General features: G+C 41.2%; 1 protein-coding gene across 14 annotated transcripts in view; it reads right to left on the bottom strand.

The window, feature by feature from the left end:
- Positions 1-1,245, bottom strand: part of Wdfy3 (WD repeat and FYVE domain containing 3) — a 304,615-nt gene extending 303,370 nt beyond the window's left edge. For 5 of the 14 annotated variants that reach the window (XM_087199312.1, XM_087199309.1, XM_087199320.1 and 2 more), the window contains exon 1: positions 597-737. The gene's annotated coding sequence lies outside the window, so the exon portion shown is untranslated. Of the gene's footprint in view, positions 1-596; positions 738-1,105 lie in introns of those variants that run through there. The other 9 variants (XM_087199317.1, XM_087199315.1, XM_087199318.1 and 6 more) reach the window with 4 other exon arrangements.
- Positions 1,246-13,694: the final 12,449 nt, after the last annotated feature.

Below are 13,694 nucleotides of genomic sequence, written 5' to 3'. Positions count from 1 at the left end.
CTAGGGCACCACATCATGTCGGTGCAGGAAGACCTCACAGGGGAGATTTGGAATCAAATGGCCAAAAGCGATGAAATGCAGCACCTCTCGGTCCAACTCTGGCCAGATGGATTTGGTCACAAAGGTCATGGGTGTTTTTAAACCGCGGCGTAAGCGTGAATGTTTGGGATGCCACAGCATCGCCTGCACAGGAGGGCAGGAGCATCTCCCACTCCTTCTCTAGGGAAGGGTTCCAGGTGCCAGGCTTGAGCCCGAGGCCCGCAGCCCGGAGCAGGTGCGGGATGAGGCCTGGCCCGGTGCGCGCGGGAGCGGGGACCTCGGGGACCGGGTGGGGGTGCGGACCGCGCCCACCCCGGGCGCCCAGGTCGCCGTCAGCCCGCTGTTCGCGGAGACCGTCCCCTCCATCCCCTCCCCGCACCCGGACCCCGGCCCGCTCCCGACCCCGGCCCTGCACCGGCGCCCTCTCCAGGCCTTGGGGACGCGGGCCAGGCTGGCACTGTTGGCCTCGGCCGAGAACAGCAGCTGGGCCGCGGCCTGCGCCCGGGGCCGGACGGGCGCCCTGGCCAGGCGCGCACAAAGGAGGGGCGCGGACTCACCAGAAGGGACGAGAACGCCTCTAGGGACCGGGGACCGGGGTGACACCGCCGGGGACTGAGCCCGGCCCGGGATCGGGTCTGGGGGCGGCGGCCGAGGTGGCCGGGACCGCGCCGCCGCCTACCCGGCTCCGGGCCTGGCCCCCGTGCCGCCGCGCCCCGCTGCGCGCCCGGCGCCTGCCGCCACGGCCTGGGCGCCGCCCGGGGCTCCGCTCCCCATCAAGGCCCGGACGCGATGCGGCGCCCGAGCAGGGACGTGGGGGCGCGCCGGTTCGCGCGGCCGCCGGTGGCCATCTTGGTCCTCGCTCGGCTCCCTCGGCGTCCCCAGCTCCGCGGACGCCGGGATCCTCCTCCTCCTCCCGCTCCTCCTCCCGGGCCGCCCTAGCCGGGCCCCGCCCGCGTCCCCGCTCCTCCTCCTCCCCCAGCCCGCCCGTCCGCAGGCACCGTGCGTTCCCGTCCCTGCCCCGCGCGCTCCCGTCCCTGCCCCGCGCGCTCTAGCCTGCCGCGCTCACCTCCCTCCGGCTCCCCGCGACCCCGCCGGGGAGGGCCCTGCTCTGTACCCACACTCGCCCCCGTCCGTCACGCGAGACAGGAAGCGCGAGGCTGCACCCGGTCCGCCCGGCCGGAGCACAAAGCGCGGCCCTGCCGGCCCTCACAGCGCCGCCTGCGCCCTCCGGACCGCTCCTGAGCCCTTCTCATAGGGCGCCCTCCTCCGGGACCTGGAGCGCGTCTCCCGAGGCCCGGGGCTCTCTTTTCCCTCCTGCAAAGGGCATTGTTTGCACCGCCACAGCCTCCGGCAGTGTCGTGCACCAAAGTGCGCTCTGGGGAGCTAAGAACGGTGTGACCCTCGGTTGTGGAACCCACACACGATGGGGGTCGCGCTTCGGTTCTGGGCGTTGGAACAACTGAGTCAGCAGTTAGGACTGGACTCCCTCGCGCAGCCCCGTGTGTGGAAGTGGTGAGGATTTCCCCTCGTGGAGATGAAGCAATAGGGGCTTGCTGTTTGCTCCTGAGTGGCCCAGAGCGCCTCGGGAATTGGACCCATTTGTGCTGGCGGACTCACCGAGGCCCCTTCCTGCGGCCCAGCCCGAGATGCATGTGAGAGGAGCCGCTGGGGGTTCTGCTTCTGGGGTGCCTGCCAGAGACAAAAGGACATTGCCTTTGAGAAGAACAGATGAGAGGTGTTCAAAGGTTATTCCTTCAAGAGGCCAAGTGAAACAGGAATGTCTTAACGTGTAGTTTTAGACTCTACTTAAAATGAGTCGTTTTAAAGTTCAAATCTAAGATTCTGTAATTATAAAAATGTAGGGATTTCAAAGCTCCGAAAGCTTTTTTGCAAAACGAAGCTAAAACGCACTTAATAAAAATGTTAGTATCCTTTGATGGAAAGGGGGGGGAGACTTTTTCTTTCATCTTCACAGAGTAACCTGTACCCAGTTAAAATTTCAGTTACCCGTATCCTTAGGTACTAATAACTCTTCTACTTGAAATCAAAAATCTGCACCATGGCCGAAAACTCTTAAGCCCGAACAAAGTCTCTGAAACAGCATTAATACATTGTAGAATAAATGATTGAAAACTAAGTACCAATGTGGGGAGGGAGCCATGTGTATTGATGTTCCTTCCTTGTGGACTTTCATGTTTATTCCTTAGATTCTGTTTCTCCAGGCCAAGGAAATTATCACAAAATTCTTGACTTTTAGGTATTCACTCATAAAACTATGTTTGGAGAAAAAAAGAAAACCTATTGGAGGATAGGAATACACACAGGGAGACAATCTGTTGATTTAAACGTTGAGCCCAAAACACATTTTAAAAGAGAGATTTTCAATTAATTATGAAGTTTCAGGACTCTTGTAATTGAAATTTTGTTTACACTAAAGGAAGAAAAATTCCACGTTTTAAAATCCAGTATTACTTTTATTATTAAATATTTTTGTGTTAAAATATATATTGTAATAAAGTTCATGCAGTTTTCATGATGTTGTTCAAACAAAATCTCACAAAGGTTTGCAATGACTGACACAGAAATAAATGAAGCAAGGTTTTCTCTTTTTTTAACAGAAGCCACAAAAATAAGAATGTGACAATGGTGGATGGAATCCAGAGAAATCAGACCCTTCACATTTACTTTTCTGCGGCTGTTTCAGATCCGTCATCATTACAGGGCTTACCTTTAGTCTTTGTTCCCAGCTAAATGTAGTTTCTCTGTAATCTTAGGCTTGGGTATTTTAAAAAAGTGAAATTGATCAGGCCAGGTTCTCCCGCAACATGACTATTGTTTCTTATGCATGCACTCTCCGATGAACTCAAGGTCCTCTATAAAACAAAGAATTTTGTTAAAGTGGGATAAATCCTTTGTGTGAGGCCAGATGGAAGGAGATCCAGGCATGTGCAGCAGACTCCTCTGGGAATGGAGAGGCAGGCATGAAGGGCCATTTCTAAACAGTTCAGCACCACCAGACTAGTTCCCAACAGCATCTACGAAGGAGGTGATCGTGGACAGGAAGGATCCAGAGGATGTGCCCAACAATGAACAAAACCCATGCTTGCTTTAATATGACTGAAAATTCTATGAACATGAATAAGCAAAACAACTTTAAAGGAGAGAGGGGTGGAGTTAAAAGTTTCATGAAAAATATCTGAGATGAAGAGGAAGAAAAATTTAAAATGAATATAAAAGCAACTTTGGCAATTGTTAGGATAAATAATATGTACTGAAAAGTTACTATTAAACAAGTATTTCCTTTACGTTTGTTTTCAAGACTAATTAATTTAAACATGGGCACTTAGAATTATCCCAGAAATACCTATCAGTAAATTCTAGAATTCCAAGATATTACCAGAACACAGCTAAGTTATGCTAGAACACAAAAGTCATAAGGAATTAAGGCTTTAACTGATACACTCACACAAAAATTACTTATGCACTACATTGCTTAATTGTTGCGTTTAAAATATATTTCCCCCTTCCCAGGCTATTAGCTGCAACAATAGTATTACCATATTGTTTTTTCTTTTTTTTTTTATATTGTTTTTTCTTGTTTGAAAGAACCAGATGGAAGAGAAACTGAGCAAGCAAATGAAAGTCTCGAGGGATTGTGAGAACTGAACGTTTGTAAAAAGCATATTCCAGACCAGAAGATGGTCTTTGGTAAATGTGCAGTTTTATTCTCACAATCTCTGTTCCTTAGAAAAGTAATCATATTTCTATTCCACATATTTCTCTCATGGCCTGTTAAAGATCAAGTGAATAATGACAAGCCATATTATCTGCACTGATGGAAATTGAGTATCATTCTTCACTCCTCAATTTAGAGAACTCCTTGTAATTAACTGATGAGCTGTCCCCAAGACAGAGCCATTTAGGGTCATTACTGAACTCTAATTGGGGGAAATCCTTTCAGAAAGTTCCAATTAGAGACATTTTCTGTTGTTCTTATGAGTACTACATTCAAAGGAGGTAGGGGAGCATTCATTTTCTTGGTGAGTGTGGCTTGGTGTATTGTTTCTGTTTCTACTTAAGTAAATAATAAAAGGTAAAGATCTTTAAATTTCAGAGTATGTGAGAAATCTGAATAATAGCAATATGTGCTCTTGTTCATCATAATGACCAGGATTATAATAGAAAAAGTGTTTTTAAAAGGATTTTATTATTTATGAGTTCTATTTCTCTATGAAGCTGAAATCTATTTTCATTTCTCTTGGATTTCTTCAGTTATGCAGAGTTTAGACTTTTTAAACTAGGATTTTTATGATGTTTTTACAAGTTAACAGTACATATAGTACATTTATTTCACTTACAAAAATATTTTGGCCAAACAAAAAAATAATTAAATGGCTTTCTTAACATTTTGTGCAGGGCTAGGGATTTAGCTTGGTGGTGCCACTCCTGCCTCACAAGCGCAAGGTCCTGAGTTTGATCCCCAGTACCAAAAAAACAAAACAAAACATTTTGTACAAACCATGTAGCAATGTGAATGAAACCTGGGTGTCCTGACTCAGTCACAAGTCTGAAACTTCAGAGTTTTCTTGTTTTGTGTTGGTTTGGTTTTTGGGTTTTTGACACCACGTCTTACTACGTAGTTCATTCTGGCCTTGAACTCACTATGTAGCCCACGCTGGCCTCAAACCTTCAGTGATCCTCATTCTTCAGCCTCCCAAGTGCTGAGATTACAGGTATGGGCCACTATGCTCAGCTTGAAACTTCAGAGTTTTTGAGAAGATTTATCTTACAGGTGAGAAATGGAAACTTTTAACTATGCCATGTCAATTTAAACACTATTGAAATTGTATTTACAGGATTATTGTTCAATTTTGATTTTTCTTAGAAGTAAACCTAAATAGTAAACTGAGTTTTCCTGGTTACAAAAATGAGAATTGTTTGCAATAAAACAAGTTAAAAAAAAAATTCAAATATAAAAAGTTTGTTTACTAAAAAAAAGTGTGAATTATTTTTAATCTAGAATAGTCCCTATTCTACAATATTCATTTAGGATAAAAAAGTACAAGTAAAAGTAAAACTGTCAAATATCTCCTATTTCACAGATTGAGTGGAAATTTGTGTCCTGAGGAAACAAAAACCTCAATTACCTAAATAAGGTAAAGTACTGCCATCTGCTGACGAGGATTGAAAAACTAGCCCTTGAGATCTGTATAGTTAATTTATTCCACGTCTTTTAATCTTGCTAAAAAGTACCACACTGGGAGATATAAAAATTAATCCGTCCCCTAAATGAAAACTTAGGACTATATGATCCATTAGCGTGTAATTGCTGTTTTTAGCTTTGAAAATAAACCAACATTTAAAAGTGACTATATTGGTCATGTAACCATATTTGGTTAGAACCACAGTAGTTAAATGGCTAAAATGTAAATGAAGAAATGAAGTTATTGTATTAGCCATTTTTCCATCACTGGAACAAAATACCAGACACCCACAACTTTAAAAAAGAGGGGTTCATTTTGGCTTACCCAGACATGAGCTCATCAATGAATTAATCCACTGATCAATGGATTAATCCACTGATGACTACAATGCACCATGATCCAACCACTTTCCCAAAGCCCCTCCTATGAATGAGGGGCTTTTGGGGGACATTTTAGATCTAAACTATAAGGTTTTAACTAGAAGTTCTGAATTTGGTAAAACTTTAAAGACTTTTCCTTATAAATGTATAGCTACACTAAAAATAATTTAGATAATAGAAAAATTTGAAGTTTGAGTCATGACTCAGTTACTTGGCAAATAGTTGCATGGCTGCTATGCCAGTACTGTACTTCAGTCTCCTGTGGAAGATATAAGCAGGACCCAGGGTCTGTCCTCATGGGTTGCAGTCTGGTGAAAAGCTATCCTGCCTTAAGAACAAAGAAGCATATATAACATGCTACAAGAGGACTTCATTCTGCTCTAGTGGTGCACACAAATCATTGCCAGCAATATAAATTGAAGTTTGGTAAGCATTTGTTTCTCTCCTCAACTACTATAAATAATCACTGGACTTATTCAAGAACTATATTTTAAACCTTTTCCCTGTTTTTTTTGTTCTGTTGCTGTACTTAGAAACCCCCGAGGGTAATACGCATAACACTTCAGTTTCTCTTATTCCCTGCATCAAATCTATTATCAAACATCAATTCTACTTCCTAAATATCTCTCTAATAGGAACTTTCTTGCCATTTTCTCTGGCACTACCCTGGCCTGGCCTCCCTTTCACAACTACAATTACATCTTAACAGGTCTACCCACATTCCCTTGGACGATTTTTATTCCCACTTGCAAATCCTCCCTGTCTCCAGGGACCTGGCATAGTTGGTGAACCACCCACATCTCCAACATCAAATCAAACCATGATTTTTTATGCTTTCTCTGCTGCTGGCACCAGGGCCTGCTCTCAGTCCCTCCTCCGTGGCGTTCCCCTGCAGGACTTTGCACAGACCTGTGTCCATTCGCTGTCCCTTTTTCAATTACTTTAAAGATGCCTTTACCAAGCTAGGTCACAAATCTTACATTAATCTTTTCTAGAACCACTCACCCTTTCCTCATAACATTCAACACAGACAGAATTTTATAGTTTTATACTTTATGATCTGACTTACTTGAGGACATCACTTATGGATGTCAGTGTCTTTTGGGGCTTTTTAGTGTTTCAATTTGGGTAACATCACTTTCCATTATAAAAATCTTCTACTTCATAGTAAAAAGTTTGGATAAGCAATTAAGAACTACCATAACTTAATGAAGTATAATAATTTAAGGAAGGAATAAAATACACTGCATTATGGATGATTCCAAACACAGACTACTTTCTCTCCTTGGAGAACTAATTTAGTGTATTGGGTTTTCCAAATGTTGTGATAAGACTGGAAAGCACATTTGTTTTCTTGTTGGTACTGGGGATCGAACTGAGACTGGAAAGCACATTTGTTTTCTTGTTGGTACTGGGGATCGAACTGAGACTGGAAAGCACATTTGTTTTCTTTACATTTACCTATTAGGCTCAGCAGTCTTAATCACAATTCTTGCTAATTTAGGGGCACTCTATCCTTAAGACAACGTCATATGTGGAAAGGAACTGTTAGACAAGTTAAACATTGACCTAATTTATCTAGATCTTCTGTCATTAAAATGTTTTCTGCTTCCTCCTTTGTTCTTCCTGGTCTCTTGACATTTCTACCAAAATTGTTTGCCTTTAAAAATCAAGTTCCTCTTTTAACTGTACTTTTGAAACTTCCAGGCAACAATGGGATGGAGAAGGACACAATACCAAATAAAATAACTGAAAATATACCCATATTTGCTTAATTTTATCAGTAGCTTGAGTTTCTATATAGCAGCTCTCAGCAATAAATAGAAGTTTCATTGTTGTTGGCATTGTTGTTTTGTGGCATTGGGGATTGAACCCAGAGGCTCTCTATCACTGAGCTACACTCCCAGCCCTTTTTATTTTATTTTGAAAAAGGGTCACTAAATTATCCAGACTGACCAATCCTCCTACCTCAGCCCGCCAAATATTTGGGACTACAGGCAGAAGCCACAGTGCCCAGCTTGGATTTCTATTTTTATGCCTTATTTTTATTTCTAATTAAGAAATTAAATATTCTGAATTTAAATTCAAGTATTATAAAATCCATTATAGTACACATCCAACATCACTCATTTTCCTTTTCGTAACTCCAAATTTAGTTTAATGACCGACTGATGATTTTTGTTTCAATTTGCTAGATATTTTCTACTCAAATCTCTAAAACTGAAATCATCTTCCCCTAAAGTTATTCTTACTCCTATTTCTTTTGTCTCCATTATAGTAGTCTTCATCTAACCTTCTAGCATAAATGGAGCAATGTGGATGACACATGAGGATGTTGTAAATTGCTTATTGTTTACAGGTGTTCACTGCCTTTGCCCAAGACACTATCGGAACAACAGGCTTTACCATGTGACTCGCTCCAACCAAAAAAATGCAAGTATAAATGACTGTGTCCCTCCAGGCAGAATTTAAGCACCGGAACACAGTCTACCATGCTTTTTGTCCTATGCCAGGACTACCAGTAATAGTCCTGATGCTCCACGAGCTTAGAACTGGCAGGAGGGGATGTGAAACTCTACTGAACCTACAAAAAAACAGCATGGCCAAAACCTCAGATACAGAATTGTGTGATGGCAATGTGAAGGTAAAATTTTGTGAACATGAGACATCCTAGCTTATGATCTTAGTTACTTTCTTGTTGCTGAGACACAATACCTTATACCTACGTCTCTAAAGAGAAGAGGTTGATACTGGCTCACAGTTTGTAGAGGTTTCGGTCCATAGTCTGCTGGCTCCAAGGCAAGGTGGAATGGCAGAAGAGAAAGAGCTCTTGGCATGGTGGCGGAAAGCAAAGATCAATAGAAGTGGAAAGGAAATTAGATCCCCCCAGTGACCACCTCCTCCAGCCAGGCTTTACCTCTCAAGATCACATTTAACTATAAGCTCATTGGTGGACTAATCCACTGGTGAGTATCATGCCCCCATGATCCAATCACCTCCCCAAAACCCCACCTATGAGCACATGAAGCTTTGAAGGAACATCAGGATATAAACCATAACACTTAAAATGACTGATCCGGATGGCTGGGCATGGTGATGCATGTCTGTAATCTCAGCACTTTGGGAGGCTGAGGCAGGAGGACCATGAGTTTGAACCCAGCCTGGGCAACTTAGTGACTTAGTGAGACCCTGTCTCAACAAACCAACCAACCAACAAACAAATGAAAGGCCCTGACTTCAATGCCCCTTATAGCATAATAAATCAGTCATTCAATCAATAAAATAAAGATAGCAAGATAGAGACCTTTTTGTTTCATCTTTCTACTAGAAATGCACCAATAATAGAAAAATTGAAAAATAATGTAGTAGAAACACACAAACAGGAGTTAAACTTCATCTTCAATGACAGAAGGAAATGTTACAACCCTAAGGTACAAAAGAGGAAGCAGGTTTACCAGGCGATGATGAGAAATAAGGGGAGAGGCTGATGGCTGAGAACCAAAGCAGACCTCTAATCCTCAACAGGACACTACTTTCTCTGCTCAGAAGAGATGAAACCTGGAAAGACTGTGATCAGAGTGGCAGGAGCTGGATCTGGAGGGGCCTCAGGAGGCGAGGGCCATCTTCATAAAAGGGCAGCTTGTGAGGGGAGAAACCAGGTGGGCGGGAGCTGGACAGCCTCAGCACTGAGCAAGGAGAGGGCCAGGAGAAAGAAGAAGGAGGGAAGAAGGGAGGAGACCGCCATCTCCTATCACTCCCCAGGCCTGAGCTACTTTGTCAGTAACTCCTCCATTAGTCCTGTGTCCCAGGGAAACCTCTCACTGTAAAGGACAGGGGAAATAATTTGCTTTTGTATCTTCTGTGGTAGAGACAACCAAGGGAGAAGGATGAGAAATCTGAAAATTCTTGCCACTACCATCCACTACCCCATGGAATCAGGTTGGAATACACAAATAAAAATTTTAAATAGAACAAAGAAACATAAAACAGCTACAAAAGAGGATGCAGTGTAAGATAAATCATCTTATTAATAGGCCAACAGTTAAATAAATATTCCCTCATGGTCTCCAGGCAGGTTGAATGTTGCCCTCACCCAGTTCATATTCACCCAGAACCTCAGAATGTGACTTTATTAGAAAATAAGTTTTTGAAGATGTAATTAGGAAGATGAGGTCATACTGGGTTAAGGCAGGCCCTAAGTCCTGTTTAGCATTCTTATGAGAAGAAGAGAGGATGTACAGACACAAAGAAAGAGAGAAGCCATGTGACAGCAGACGCAGAGGTTGGAGTGAGGCACATACACACCACAGCAGCAAGGATTTCTGGGAGCCAAGAAGCTGGGAAGAGGCAAGGAAGCTTTCTTCTTAGAACCTTCAGAGGAAGCATGGGCCTGTTGACACCTTGAGTTCAGATTTCAAGCCTCCAGAATTGTGAGTCAGTACAAGTCTGTAGTTTGGAGCCATGCAGTATATAGCCCTTGACAACTAATAAAGTCTTCAAAAAATTGCACACCAGAGGCTGTGGTGGGTGGACTCTAGGATAGCCTCCCAGGACCCCTGTGTCTTGGTGTTCTCACCCTTGGGTAAACTCCTCTGCTTGAATGTGGTAAGACCTGTGATTTGTTTTTCGCCATGGTAATCCAACAGGCAGGATAAGTGTATGATTTTTTTGAGTTCTTTATATATTCTAGATAGTAGTCTTTTGGCTGAGGAACAGCTGGCAAAATACTTTCCCACTCTGGGGGCTGTCTTCTCCCTGTTGGTGGTTTCTTCTGCTGTGCAAAAGCTTTCCAATATGATGAGATCCCAGTGGGTGATTCCTTGTGATATTTCCTATGTCATCGGAATTTTTCTTAATAAAGTTTTTGCCTATACCCAAGTTTTCAAGAATTTTACCTATTTTATCTTCCAGCAGATTAAGTGTTTCTGTTTTGAAATTTAGACCTTTGATCCATTTAGATTTTGATTTAGTGCATGGTGAGTGTTTTCCCAGCACCACTTAATAAAGAAGCTGGCTTTCTTCCAGTGAGGATGTTTGGCCCCTTTATCAAAGATAAGGTGGCTGCATGTGTTTGGAGTTGTTTCTGCATCTTCTATATTGTTCCATTGATCTTCTGGTTCTTTTTTTATTTTATCATGGTAGCTTTGTAGTATAAATTTAAGTCAGAGATTGTGATGCTCCCTGCTTTGCCTTTCTTGCCCAGAATTACTTTTGCTATTCTAGGCCTTTTCTGGTTCCAAATGAATTTTAGGATTGTTTTCTCTAGTTCTGTGAGGTATACTATTGGTATTTTGATTGGGATTGAATTAAATCTGTATAACAATTCTGAAAGTGTAGCCATTTTCACTATATTGGTTCTGTCTATCCAAGAACAAGGGATAACTTTCCATTTTCTGATATCCTCTTCAATCTCCTTTTTCAGAGTACTGTAGTTCTCAATGTAAAGGTCTTTTACTTCCTTCATTAGATTGATTCCTAGGTATTTTATTTTTCTTTCTGCTATTTGAGAAAGGTCTTCTTTATTTTTCTCTCAGTGCGTTTGTTATTTATGGACAGAGATGCTATTAATTTTTGTGTTGGCTTTGTATCCAGCTACCCTATTCAGTTTGGTCATTAAATCTAGGAGTCTTTTGGTGGAGTTTTTGGGGTCTTCTATGTAGAGTATCATGTCACCAGAAATAATGATAATTTAACTTCTTCCTTTCCTATCTTTATTTCTTTTATTTCTTTCTCTTGTCTAATTGCTCTGGCTAATGTTTCTAGAACTATATTGAACAGGAATGGTGATAATGGGCATCCTTGACTTATTCCTGATTTTACCTTGAAAACTTCCAGTTTTTGACCATTTAGTATGATGTTGGCTTGGTTTGTCATAGATGGCTTTTATCAAATTGAGATAAAGACTATGTATTCCAATTTTCTGTAGGGTTTATCATGAATGGCTGTTGGACTTTTTCAAATGCTCTTCTGCATCTACTAAGATGGTAATGTGGTTTTTGTCCTTGGTTCTGTTAATATCGTATATTACATTTAATGATTTATGTATGTTAAACCATCCCTGCATTCCTGGGATGAATCCTACTTGGCTATGGTTTATAATCTTCTTGATGATTTACTGCATTCTGTTTGCCAATATCTTAAGGATTTTTGTGTCTATGTTCATTAGGGAGACTGGCTTGTAGTTCTCTTTTTTGGTTGGATCCTTCTCTGGTTTTGGTATCAAGGTAATGCTTGCTTTCAGGAATGAGTTTGGAAGTATTGCTTCCCTTTCAATTTCATTAAAGAGTTTGAGGAGCAGTGACATTAGGTTTTCTTTAAATTTCTTGTAGAATGCAGCAATGAATCCGTCAGGATCTGGACTTTTCTTTGTTGGTTTTTTAAAAATTACTTCTTAAATTTCATTGACTGATAATTGTGTTACCTAGAGTTTTTACATCTTCTTGATTCAGCTTTGGTATTTCATATGTATGTAGGAATCAATCTGTCCATTTTTTCGTGTGTTTTTCATCTTATTAGAATTCAGGTTCACAAAGTAGACATCAATGATCCTCTGGATTTCTGAAGGATTCATAATGATTTTACTCTTTTCTTTCCAATTGCATGGATTTGAGGGTTTTTAAAAATAAGATTGGCTAAAGAATTTTCTATTTTATTTAATCTTCCAAAGAACCAACTCTTGATTCTTTGATTTTTGGGTATTATTTTCTTAGTCACAATAGCATCAATTTCTGCTCTAATCTTTATTTTGGTTTTTTTCTTTTGGTACCAGGAATTGAACTTGGGACCTTGCACTTGCAAGGTAAGCAGCAGAACCAGTGAGCTAAATCCCCAGCCCCTAATCTTTATAATTTCCTCCTTTCTATGTGCTTAATGTTTAACTGGCTCTTCTTTCTTTAGAACCTTGACGTTCAACATTAGGTTATTTATTTTAGCTCACTCTGTTTTTCTGATGTGGGAATTTACTGCTATAAATTTCACTCAGAGGTTTGCTTTCACTATGTCCCATAAGTTCCAATATGCTGTATTGGCATTATTATTTAATTGTGGAAATGAATTTCTTCTTTAATTTCGTCTGTGACCCATTGGTTGTTCAGAAGGGTGTTATTTATTTTCCATGTGTTTGCAGTTTTTGTGGTTTCTTTCATCATTGATTTCACTGAACTATGATCTGATAATATGCACGGGATAATTTCAGTGCCTTTGCACTCACTTAGGCATATTCTATGGTTTTGTACGTGGTCTATTTTGGAGAAAGTACCTGGTAAGCTGAGAAGAATGTGTATTTTAATGTTGTGTGGTGAAACACTCTGTAGACATCTACTAATTCTATTTGTTCTAAAGTTTGATTCAGTTCTGATACTTCTTTTTTGATTTTTTTGTCTAGTTAACATGTCTATTTGTGGCAGTGGGGTTTTGAGATCCTCCATTACTATTGTATTAGTGCTTATTTGATTTTTCATGTCCATTAATGTTTGTTTTATATACTTGGGTGTGCTTGTATTTGGTGCATATATATTTATGATAGTTATTGCTTCCTCTTGTGTTGTTCCCTTAAAAAATATGTAGTGACATTCTTTGTCTCTTCTGATCAGTCTTGGCTTGAAATCCATTTTGTCTGAAAATAGAATTGCTGCCCTTCCTTTGTTTTCTAGGTTTCTGTCACATGGAGTATTGTTTTCCATTCTTTGACTTTCTGTCTATGAGTTCCTTTTTGAATTAAGTATGTTTCTTGTATGCAGCATATTGTTGGATCCTGGTTCTTGATCCTTCTGCCAAAGTGTTTCTTTTGATCAGTGAATTGAGACCATTTACACTGATGGTTGTACCTGATATGGTTGTACCTTGATTTATCCTTGCCTATTTTCCTATTGTTGATTTCCTTTCTTTCCCCTCAGTTTAATTGCTTGACTCTCCTGGTGGATTCATTCTACTGGGATTCATGGAACCATTGCTTTCATTGTCTTTTTCTGTACTACCCTTCAGAACTTTTTGGAGTGTAGGTTTTGTGCTCATGAATTTCTTCAGGTGTTCTTTGTCAGGGAAGTATGTTTTTGTTGATAAGTCTGCTGTG

The sequence above is a fragment of the Heterocephalus glaber genome, unplaced genomic scaffold (genome assembly GCF_053883595.1).
Source record: "Heterocephalus glaber isolate CG9 unplaced genomic scaffold, H.glaber_assembly_v1.0 deba00001698, whole genome shotgun sequence".
Taxonomy (NCBI): domain Eukaryota; kingdom Metazoa; phylum Chordata; class Mammalia; order Rodentia; family Bathyergidae; genus Heterocephalus; species Heterocephalus glaber.
The sequence above is the reverse complement of the archived record's forward strand: the minus strand, read 5'-3'. Positions and strand labels throughout refer to the sequence as shown.